We start from the raw sequence: 12,500 nt of genomic DNA, 5'->3' as shown, positions 1-12,500 counted from the left end.
AGAGAAATATAAATAAATGATTAAAATACAAGGTGAATTGTTTTAGGGTTGTAATGCAACGTATCTTCGCTTGAATTTTTGTGGTTCTAATTGCACGACATCCTAAGGGATGTAACTTATCAATTCTTTGCCAATTATTTCGTCATTTATTGTTTTGTGATTCTAAAACTAACGTTACCGTCCTTGCTTACTGATTTGAACACATTGCTAAACTGCAACTACAGTAATCATCAGTTATTTGATATTAACTTGGAAATATTTTTTTGTGTGATGATTTCGCATTAATGCAATTGTTCCTGGTTTTGAATCTTTGATATATCTTCAAAAATGCTCATCTGCCAAACCTCTTTGTACGAAATTACGAAGCAAATAATTACAATTAACAAATAATATCTGTAAAATGTCAAATTCATGGTATATTATCGTCATTCTGGATCTTGCTTTCGAAGGGGTACAATGCATTAAAAGTTTGAAAAAATATTAATACAGCACCACAAACGTTTATATCGAACTCTCCAGAGATTTCAGCTCAGGCAATAAACATTTAAAATATATTAGTAACGCCACAACCTTTATATCACACTCTCCAGAGATTTTAGCTCAGCCAATAAATGTTTAAAATTTATTAGTAACGCCACAAAGTTTATATCGAACGTTCCCGAGATATTGGCTCTTTTCTGAACCTTGTCATTTTCGACTGAATTATCGAGTACTTCCACCCAAGCACTGGGAAGTCAGGCTTATTAAGATTCATGAAAATCTCTAGCGTCCAATAATGTACTGCCTAAATTTCCTCCCAACCTTTGCTAAATGAATAAATTACAGCGTTACAGAAAATAATGACTGATTTACCTGCTGGACTTGAAAGTGAGGCTGGTCTTCGAAAGCCACGTATTGTATGAAGGACCCAATTCTGCCCGATAATTCTGAACTGTGAGTGGAGTTCATTTAGAATTATGATGTCCCATGAAACCCACTGCTTGGTCGGCGGATTTTGGTAGAAACCTTTAACCTCTCGGTTTTATTGCTGTAAGGGCCACTTTCCTATGCTCTTGGAATTTCAGGTACGGCCTAGATCTTCCCCCCTAAGTATCTTCAGCCCAGGTAAATACTGAGAGCAACCAGATTTGCTGAACAGTAGCACCAATATGCAGTAAATGTACCCCTTCATATAAGTTTACATGAAGCATACGATATTTTCATTAGTATGAAATTTTAAGGCTGCCAAGGCAAGCTCTGGCAATAATGACAGTGAAAAGAGGGAATTAGAGCGGTTGGACAGCATGATAAAGAAATCCAGAAAATAAAGGAGGTGAATAGAAGGATCTAAAGGTGGAACTGGGAGAAAACATTCACAGCTGCAATAAGACGTAAGTATTAGAGAGGTTGGACAGCAAGGCTGCAGAAAGGAAGCGAGAACGGAGGTAAAATAAAAGGCTATAATCAAGTCCACCGAAAATAGATCTATCTTTCGGTGGTCTCGGTATTATGCTGAATGAGCCGCGGGCCATGAAACTTTAACCACGGCCACGTGGTGGCCTATCCTACACCGTTGCCAGAAGCACGATTATGGTTAAATTTAGCCTTGAATAAAATAAAAACTACTGAGGCTAGAGGGCAGCAATTTGGTATGTTTGATGACTGGAGGGTGGAAGATCAGTATACCAATTTGCAGCCCTCTAGCCTCAGTAGTTCTTAAGATCTGAGGGCGGACAGAATAAAGCGCGGACGGACAGACAAAGCCGTCACAATAGTTTTCTTTTACAGAAAACTAAAAATGGGTTTTGATAACGCCAACGACAAGAAAAAAAAAACAGAAATAAATATACAAATTCAAAATACATTTTCCAAACATTTACATTTCTTAAAACCGGAAGCAAAGACGATTAAAGCTGACACTGATGTGAAAAAGGCCTTTATCCCAATGATTTTATTGAAGAACCCTCCTTTGATCAAACGTGGTCACATGTCGGAGCAATGTGTAAGTTGTACATTGTTTTCAATAGAGGGTATTCCAGTCTTTGTTGTCGAGAGAGTGAAATAATGGAATTTAGACAAAAATAAAGTAGGTTGGAGGTTCAATGAACTGGGCATGTACTGTGTGTGTGTGTGTGTGTATATATATATATATATATATATATATATATATATATATATATTTATATATATATATATATATATATATATATATATATATTGATTATATATATATATATATATATATATATATATATATATATATATATATATATATATATATATATATATATATATATAAAAATAAAAATTGAGGCCAGAGGACTGCAATTTTGTATGTTTGATGATTGGAGGGTGGATGATCAACATACCAATCTGCAGCCCTCTGAAGTCGGACAGAAAAGTGTGCGGACGGACAGACAAAGCCGGCACAATAGTTTCCTTTTCAGAAAACTCGATGACAAATAAACGGGGAATTACTGGTCGTTACTCGCCATTTCCAAAACGAAATTAAAGTCAATGACCTGCGTGATACTAAAAAAGCGACAGTAATTGTTTCACCTCGTAAAAAAAATGATATCACTTATCAATCAGCAATTGTCATCCACTTTTTTTTTTTGTACAAAACATTTGTCGTTTGAAAAACTCTATACAAAGCTATTTAGGATTTCGGGGAAAGCGTTCATCCTTCTATCAGTTACGCCTACGTTACGATATCGACATGTGACACGGGGACTTTGTATCGAATATTATTGCTGGTTATAATAAACTGGGCTCGGTGGCCGGCCGGTAAAAATGATCGGCCATTCATTAGCCGTTTTCAATTTCCTTTGTCGCCTTTCGAAGGGTTCTCGGAACTGTGATCCCGCCCCCCCCTCCCGTGTGTGCTGTAAGTGTGTGAGTGAGACTCCATAACCCGACGTTCCTTTCTCTCTGTTTCTCTTTCTATGTATCTCTCTCTCTATCTCTCTCTTTTTCCCTAATAGTCATACTTTCTCTCTCTCCCTCTCTTTTTCTCTGTCTGTTTGTCATACTTTCTCTCTCTCTCTCTCTCTCTCTCTCTTTCCGAGTGTCTCCCTGTCTCTCTCTCTCTCTCTCTGAGTATCTCTCTCTCTCCCTCTCTCTTTCCCTCTGTGTGCTTGTCTGTCTCTCCCTATCCTACGCTCTCTCTCTCTCTCTCTCTCTCTCTGAGTATCTTTCTCTCTCTCCTTCTCTCTTTCCCTCTGTCTGTCTGTCTGTCTCTACCCACCCCTACGCTCCTCTCTCTCTCTCTCTCTCTCTCTCTCTCTCTCTCTCTCTCAGTCGGGGCAAACGGAATCATTCCTTAAGTAGCTTGTCGTCGAACTTATTTGCTGATTGGTCTCAGAGAAACAATCATAATGACATTCGTTACATCAGCAAAAGCACTACTAATAATATTTGGGGCAAGTTCTCAGAACTGCTGAGACCAACGGACTAATCAGGGCTGCCTGAGACTGTCTCAGACAAAGGCTCCTCATAATTAAGTCCAATTTGTCCGTTCGTCTCCTCTCCTGCAGAGATGGCTTCAATTTTTGAAGGAGTACTTTCGAGGCACCCTGAAGGTAGTCGGCCATTTGACAGAGAGAGAGAGAGAGAGAGAGAGAGAGAGAGAGAGAGAGAGAGAGAGAGAGAATCACTCCCTTACAGAAGAGGGGCGCCTTCTATCGCTTCCAGCTATCAGCAACAATGACACGGTGAAATCCATTATGATGTCCTTAATTAACATCAGAATATCACAGTTGATATACAGAATATATATATATATATATATATATATATATATATATATATATAATATATATATATATATATATATATATATATATATATATATATATATATATATATATATATATATATATATATATGTATATATATATATATATATATATATATATATATATATATATATATATATATAATTATAATTATAATTACTTAGACTCGACTCTGACCTCCCTGACAACCCGTAGTTATGGGGGCTGTTCAATATTCTACCTCGACCTCCTATCAAATTCCCTCTGCAGTTTCAATACTAATTGTCTTCACAACAACGGATTAGGCGGGCGGTGTACAGGGGATGAAGACATTGCCACCATTAATCAGTATACATTTATATCTATTTATCTATTTATTAATTTATTTTTTCTCTTTTAATAAGTGGGATCTCTTCTTTCTTTATTTCCCTCTACTTCCTCTTACTTCTTCCTAAGGATCACCATAATATTCTTTGGAAGCTTGAATTTCAAGTCAGTGACCCCTTTTGTGGGCTTGTTCCATATGAAGAGGTTTCATCTTCTGAATAGTAATGATAATAATAATATACTGGGAAGATGATGATGGAGGCTTAGATAATTCTACAAAGGGGAATGGTAGACAGATTAGATAAGTAGATAAAACTCGGTGAATGTTCGGGGAGCGATAGACAGATTAGAGAAGTAGATAAAACTTGGTGGATATCTGTAGAATGATAGATAGATAGATGGATAAAGAAGTAAAAAAAAAAAAGAAAGATGAGCAATAACTTTAATAATCTATATGAATATATATATATATATATATATATATATATATATATATATATATATATATATATATATATCTTCAAAATAATGACTTGGGTTGATTCCACAATGGAAGTTTGCTAACATGTTTTCACTTGGTGGATATTTAGGGATGGATAGAATGAGATATATAGATAATAGATAGATAGATAGATAGGCAGAAAGCTGATGCACGTTTAATAATCTATCTGAGAGAATATTCTCTATACAAAAAAAAAGTTTCAAAATAATGACTTGATTATTATACCACGCCTTAATGATTCACAGTTACTCAGGAAACATTTCCCATACAAGCCAAATACAAACCCCAGAATTTAGATTTCCAGCGAGGTAATTAGGTCACGACTAACTGTTCTGTTAGCATCTAACGATGCTTAAGAAAAGGAACAGATCAATTAGGGTCCTCAAAAAAACTGCCTGATGTGATTATCGATCAATTCCAAACAAAAGCAATTCGAGTGGAGAAGCTTGTTCACACAAACTTGGTCTGGTTTCCTCGAAACCAAACCGGGCGAATGAGGGACAGAGGAGGTTGAACTTCCTCTGAAGAGGTCATTCTGAGAACTGCAGGAGGAGGAGGAGGAGGAGGAGGAGGAGGAGGAGGAGGAGGAGGAGGAGGAGGAGGAGGAGGAGGAGGAGGAGGAGGAGGAGGAGGAGGAGGAGGAGGAGGAGGAGGAGGAGGGCCACTTTCCTGAAGAGCAAATGAAACTGAAACGCTTAACGAACTGTAAACACGAATGCTAGGTCAGGTTAGTTATCTGCAAACATAAATAAAAGGGAATGAACACATTTACTCCCCTAGTACGATGGAAGTCAGATTTCTCTTGTCTGTCATAAATCTTCGTTCTTTTTTTGTAATTGATATTAACTTAAAAATAGAATAAATGTTCAGGTAAATTCACCAATGTCTTTTGTCAATGCTTTTTGTAAATAAAGGGGATTGAAACATTTATCCTCTAGTACGATGGAAGTCAGAAAAATTCTCTTGTGTGTAATAAGTCTTCCTTTTTTTTGTATTTGACATTAACATAACAATAAAATAATTGTTCAGTTAAATACATCAAGGCCTTTCGCAAATGCTAATGTTTCTTTTACCGTATTAACTGCAGGGATCTTGACCCCAAAAAAATATATATATTATTTTTATTTAGTACACGAGTTTGTTACCTTCATTATGCTTACAATATTGAGACAGACTGAACAGGCTTCAGTTATATTCAATTTTCCATATCAATTCCTTGTCTCAAATAAAGGTTACTGAAGTCTCTTCATTTCAGTATAGAAAATAAGTCCTTTCCCCATTTATTCCAGACAATTACCTCTGTACTTTGTCTTTGTTTGTCCAAACTATTATTATTATTATTATTATTATTATTATTATTATTATTATTATTATTATTATTATTATTATTATTATTATTATTATTATTATTATTATTATTCTGAAGATGAACCCTACTCATATGGAACAAGCCCACCACAGGGGCCACTGACTTGAAATTCAAGCTTCCAAAGAATATTATGGTGTTCATTAGAAAGAAGTAACAGAAGGTAATGGGAAATACAGAAAGAAGAGATCACTCATTAAAAAAGGAAAAAATAAATGAACATATTAATAAATAAACTGATAAAAATTTAATTAATTATTGAAATGCAAAATTAATAAAATGTACGAAGGAATGTATTCTCAAAAAAAAAAAAAAACCCATGTCAAAATCTAGATAGTTAAGAATATGGTGTGCCATTGTAATATGAAAACCTACACTAGATGCAATCCGGAACTACGTCTCTCTCTCTCTCTCTCTCTCTCTCTCTCTCTCTCTCTCTCTCTCTCTCTCTCTCTCTCTCTCTCTCTCCAAAGGTAACACGAGTTCTTCTGTGTAATAAAATAGTTTCAATTGGAAACAGAAATATTCCCTGGGAACCTTAGGCCTACTACAAGTTTTCAGCATTTTAAGAGAACTGGTCAGCCTATCCTATACGCGTTCTCTCTCTCTCTCTCTCTCTCTCTCTCTCTCTCTCTCTCTCTCTCTCTCTCTCTCTCTCTCTCTCTCTCTCTCTTCCTTTTCTACTCGGAGATGAAACTTCAAAATGAATAAAGTTTCCCGGATGTAAGTTGAGATTAGGAAAAAAAAAAAAGAAAGATGGATTCTTTGAGGAATAGAAATGAGATAGGTTCGGCTTTGATCTCCTCATTCCGTGTACAGGCTGAGAGAGAGAGAAGAAGAGAGAAGAAGAGAGAGAAGAGAGAGAGAGAGAGAGAGAAGTACTAGATTCATGGAGCTATCTATTTCTATGTAATAACATGTAATGTCTAATTATAATTTTTTCCTATAAAAGTGTACAGCTTAATAACACCTTGGGCCCAGCTCAGTGACAGCACGTAACATCCCTTACTTAGAATCCATTGGGGATAGAGGCTGTCCACAGGTTGGATGGCAGCGAGTCTAAATGTGTAGAGTTATAGTTTAGATACATGATCGGTACTTTTGGAAAGGGTTCCAACAACTGCATATTTTTTCCAGTCTAAGTCATGATGTCTCGAACTTTGTTCTAGCTCTTATAATGGTCTTGCATTCATTTACCTACCGTCTTTGTTCTCTCTCTCTCTCTCTCTCTCTCTCTCTCTCTCTCTCTCTCTCTCTCCATCCACCGTCCTTAATATCTACTTCCCCTTCAGATTCCCGTTCATTTCTTCTCTCCTATTCCTTCATTTCCTGTTTCGTGGTCATTCCCACCCATTTCCCAATCATCCAATTTTCACTTCGCCATTTCCCAGTTAATCATCTCCCATTCTTCTTCTCTTTATTTGTAATTTCTCTCCTGTTCTCTTTTTCTTTGTTTATATTTCCTCCTTCCTCTTTCCTTACGTTTTAGGGAAAGAGGGTTGAATGCTAATCAGTGCACCTCGCGTGGTGCACTGTAGGCAATTACAAAAAGGGCGTTTACAGCATCCCTACGGCCCTTATCTGTATGGAATTTTAGCCTTTTACTTTACCTCCATTCCTATTTTCTTTTCAGACTTGCTGTCCGGCCTCTCTAACTATTATTTAGTTGGAAAGTGGGTCTTTTCTCTAGTTCCACTTTTAGATCCTTGTACTTATCTCCTTTATTTTCTGGATCTCTTCATTTTGCTGTTCAACCACTCAAACGCTCTCTTTTCACTGTCAGAATGGCCGAAAGTGCCTAACTTTCATAAAATAAGTTAAAAATGCGCCGAAGTTTCTTCGGCGCAGTCCAGTTTTCTGTACAGCCGCTGCAGCATATAATCAAGGCCACCGAAAATAGATCTGTCTTTCGGCGGTCTCGGTATAATGCTGTATGAGCCGCGGCCCATGAAACTTTAACCACGGGCCGGTGGTTGCCTAGCCTATATCGTTGCCAGAAGCACGATTATGGCTAACATTAACCTTAAATAGAATAAAACTACTGAGTTTAGAGGGCTGCAATTTGGTATGTTTGATGATTGGAGGGTGGATGATCAACATGCCAATTTACAGCCGTCTAGCCTCAGTAATTTTTAAGATCTGTAGGGCCGACAGAAAAAATGCGGACAGAAAAAAGTGCGGCGAGAAAGAAGTACGGCCGGCCAGACAAAGCCGGCGCAACAGTTTTCTTGTACAGAAAACTAAAAATCAAGTGTCAGTTCTCTAAATATTTCAAAATATCTTTCAAGTACAGTGTGTAGTGATGGCATTTACTACAACTGTGTAAACGATGCATAAGACTGTATTTTGATAACAAGTATATTAAAAAATGGCGGGTGGATTTTGACGAAAATTCTACCAGAAGTGGCATTCGTTACAGACGACAGCTGACCACTTTTCTGGAGAGACAGAAATGCAACGTTTGTGGGAGGTTCCTGCAAATTTTGTGGGATTAGAGGCCTTTTGGAGTTGGACTGCTAGCCTTGGCGGAGGTTTGTTTTGGAGGCGTTTTTCTTGTAAATATTTGGATCCTAGTATCGGGAGTGTAATGAAATCAACGGTTCATCTCTGACTGAATATTTCATTGTAACTATAAGACATTCAAAAATGACAAAAAAAAACCCATTATATTGGAATGATAGGGAACTTTCATTCCACTTGTTGGACAATGGAACATCTGCGGCAAATTACACACACACACACAAACAAAATCTTAGAGAAGGTCATTAAAAAAAGAAAAAGAAAAAGAATTATTATATATATATATATATATATATATATATATATATATATATATATATATATATATATATATATATATATATACAATACAACTGATAAATTCAACCACCAGGCAGAAATGATTATAGATTCTGAAAAAGTGTAATATCACCAGGCAGAAACAATTCTCAGGCAACAAATATTCACAGAGGAAAGAAATGCCTTCTCAGTTACACACAGCACTCTTACAGAGCCCCCAATCAGCGAGGAATGGAGCACTGAAAGCAGCAGTAGGTGGATATGTATCAACTAATGAACAGGAGGCTGCCGTAAGGCAAACACCTACCCAAGTGATTATGGGGGGGGGGAAGGTTTCCATGGAGCCAGTGACAATTATATTCGCTTAAGAGAGTTTCCCCTAAAGGGCAAAGGTGGGCAGGTGAACGAGGGTGGGTAGATACCTGTGAATGAGTGAATGGCTCGGGTTCTTCCCTGTACACAAATACACACATACACCATACATACTTATATATAAATGTGTGTATATACACGTATACCTCTCTATTTATCTACCTATCTGTAAACACACACATATATATTTTTTCATGCCTCCAAAAGTTACATGCTTCTAAACATTTCATTCTTCTAAATATCCACGCTTCCAAACATCCATACTTCCAAACATTCCACGCTTCCAAAAATTACATGCTTCCAAACATGCCACGCTTCCAAACATGCCATGCTTCCAAACATGCCATGCTTCCAATCAAACATCCATGCTTCCAAAAATTCCAAGCTAATATCCATTGCGTCGTCTTCCAGGCTACACAAACCATGCAAGTCTTACATTGGCTAAACTCATTTCGCCTTTCATATTCTCAGATATATTTCCCGTTTCTTTCGCTTGTTTCCGCAGCTTCTGCTCACCGTCTGCAAACGCTAGACCAGTGATTCTCAACCTGGGGGGCGCAAAGCCGTAGGAAAAAATTAAAAATTCTCTAATTATATTCATTATTCTCTAAACAAGAGCGAGGAGCTATTATTCATAAGTTTATGAAAAAATGCAACCCCCTTCTCTTTCTCTTTATTTTTCATTTTCCTTTAAATCCGGGAGGAATTTTACTCATACATGCAAGGGGGTGGTTGGGCGCGCAGGGAAGGACCAACTCTCCAGGGGCGTGGTAATAAAAACGTTAAGAACCACTGCACTAGACGATGGCCAATACAATTCCCTGTTCTTACGAAAAGCAATTAATCGCGCCACTGACTTTTTGTGTTTAAATTCGATTATTCATTGTGGTTATATTGACGATACATCTCTGACATTTAAACCTGCAGTTCGCCTGAAACGTCTCGTGAATATTTGAATAATATACAATACTGTTTGGAATTCATTATGTAAAGGCTGCAAAGGATAATTCCGCTTCTGTTGGACGTAGGCGTCACCGAAACGACGGGAAATAATTCAGTCTAAAGTGTTAATACCGATATTTACTTTCGGTAGGTAACAGATGAGGTTCAAGCGCAATGCATTTTTCATGACTCGAAAAATGGAATGGAAAATAAAATTTAGGCCAAAGGCCAAGCCTCGGGTCCCACGAGGTCATTCGGCACTGAAAGGGAAACAGAGTAGAAAGGTTTGAAAGGTTTGACAGGAGGAAAACCTCAAAGCAGTTGCGCTATGAAACAATTGATAAGAGAGGGTGGAAAGTAAGACGGAAGAAAGAGAATATGAACGGAGTTACAGTAAAAGAAATGAAAGGGTTTGCAGCTAGAGGGGTCGAAGGGACGCTGCGACGCACCTCAAGAAATGCTTGCAAAATTAAATTCTCCTTAACCTTGATCTAGCAGCCATTTGCACCATACAAACAGCAAAAATCCCTATTTATTAACTTGTCTGACCCAGATATCAGTCAGGTTGTACCCCAATTAAGCTTTCGTAGATAAATACAAAATTCTCTCAAATTACTAAACTCCCCATAATCTTGCTCTAAAAGCGATTTGCACCATAAAAACAAGTAAAAAATGAGCCGAAGTTTCTTCGGCGCAATTGAGTTTTCTGTACAGCAGCTACAACTTATAATCAAGGCCACCGAAAACAGATCTGTCTTTAGGTGGTCTCGGTATAGTGCTGCATGAGCCGCGGCCCATGAAATTTTAACCATGGCCTGGTAGTGACCTATCCTATACCGTTGACAGAAGCACGATTATGGCTAACTTTAAACTTAAATAAAATACTAACTACCGAGGCTATAGGGCTGAAATTTGGTATGTTTGACGACTGGAGGGTGACTGATCAACATACCAATTTGCAGCCCTCTAGCCTCAGCAGTTTTTAAGATCTTAGGGCGGACAGAAAAAGTACTGACAGGATAAAGTGCGGACAGAATAAAGTGCGGACAGAATAAAGTGGACAGAATAAAGTCGGACGGACAGCCAAAGCCGGCACAACAGTTTACTTTTACAGAAAAGTAAAAAGCAAAAACCCTATTTATATACTCATACTTGATCCAGATGCCAGACAGTTGAACAGAATAAATTCCCCTCAGGGTAAAAATACGAAGCCTTGCAACCAGAGACACACACACACCTCTTGGGACGACACGCGAATGTTCTTTTAGTGAGCCAATATTTGCCTCAACCCTGCAACGACTCAACATATTGCAAGTTAGGCATTCGACTCCGGTCAACACGGCGCTAATAGGAGTTAATATTGACTCGGCTACCGAATGCGATATTAAAGCTAGTTGCTCTCTCTCTCTCTCTCTCTCTCTCTCTCTCTCTCTCTCTCTCTCTCTCTCTCTCTCTCTCTCTCTCTCTCTCTCTCTCGTTTGACTAATTTGTTGATCTTGAAATGCCAATGGTTTGAGAGATAAGGTAATAGACTGTTTAGTTATTTTTTTAGATAATCTTTTGACTAAAGCTTGGCGTTTCATCACTTAAAATAGAAGTGAACGAGAATTACTTTTTGTTACAGGAATGGTCTTGTATTATTATAATGACATACAAAACTCATTATTATTATTATTATTATTATTATTATTATTATTATTATTATTATTATTATTATTATTATCATTATTATTTTTATTAATCAATCTGCAAAATTAAAAGATTTTTGAGATACCAGTCGAGGTAAGTGTACAAGTGTATGTATGTATGTATGTATGTATATATATATATATATATATATATATATATATATATATATAATATATATAATCTTCTTCGTTTTTAACATTTTTATATGACACACACACACTTTGACACACGTATACATACATACATATATATATATATATATATATATATATATATATATATATATATATATATATATATATATTACTAAACATGTATTTATAGATATATACATTCGTGTGCTCGTATGTGTAAGTACAAGCGTGCATATAAGCGTCAGTAGTCTCAATACAACTGCCGGTAGATTTCATAATACATTTCAACTTGAATACAAATAACACCCACCTTTATTTCAGGCAAGAAATAAAAAAATAAATAAATTGAAGGAACATGTATTGAACGAAATGTAGAGAGAGAGAGAGAGAGAGAGAGAGAGAGAGAGAGAGAGAAAGAAGAAGAAGAAGAGAGAGAGAGAACGCTATAGTAGTCTGCACTCTGATTTTTTCAATTCAGTCTTTTGACATGTTTCAGACCAGAATTAATATCGTTTTTCGATGTGAAATATTGGCTGGTCAAACACAATACATCATAAAAAATATCAAATACGATTTATCGGCCGGTGGTTGTAGGCTCAGTTGGGAATATGTTC

Source organism: Macrobrachium rosenbergii, chromosome 1 (assembly GCF_040412425.1).
Source record: "Macrobrachium rosenbergii isolate ZJJX-2024 chromosome 1, ASM4041242v1, whole genome shotgun sequence".
Classification (NCBI taxonomy): Eukaryota; Metazoa; Arthropoda; class Malacostraca; order Decapoda; family Palaemonidae; genus Macrobrachium; species Macrobrachium rosenbergii.
Note: the sequence above shows the minus strand (reverse complement) of the source record.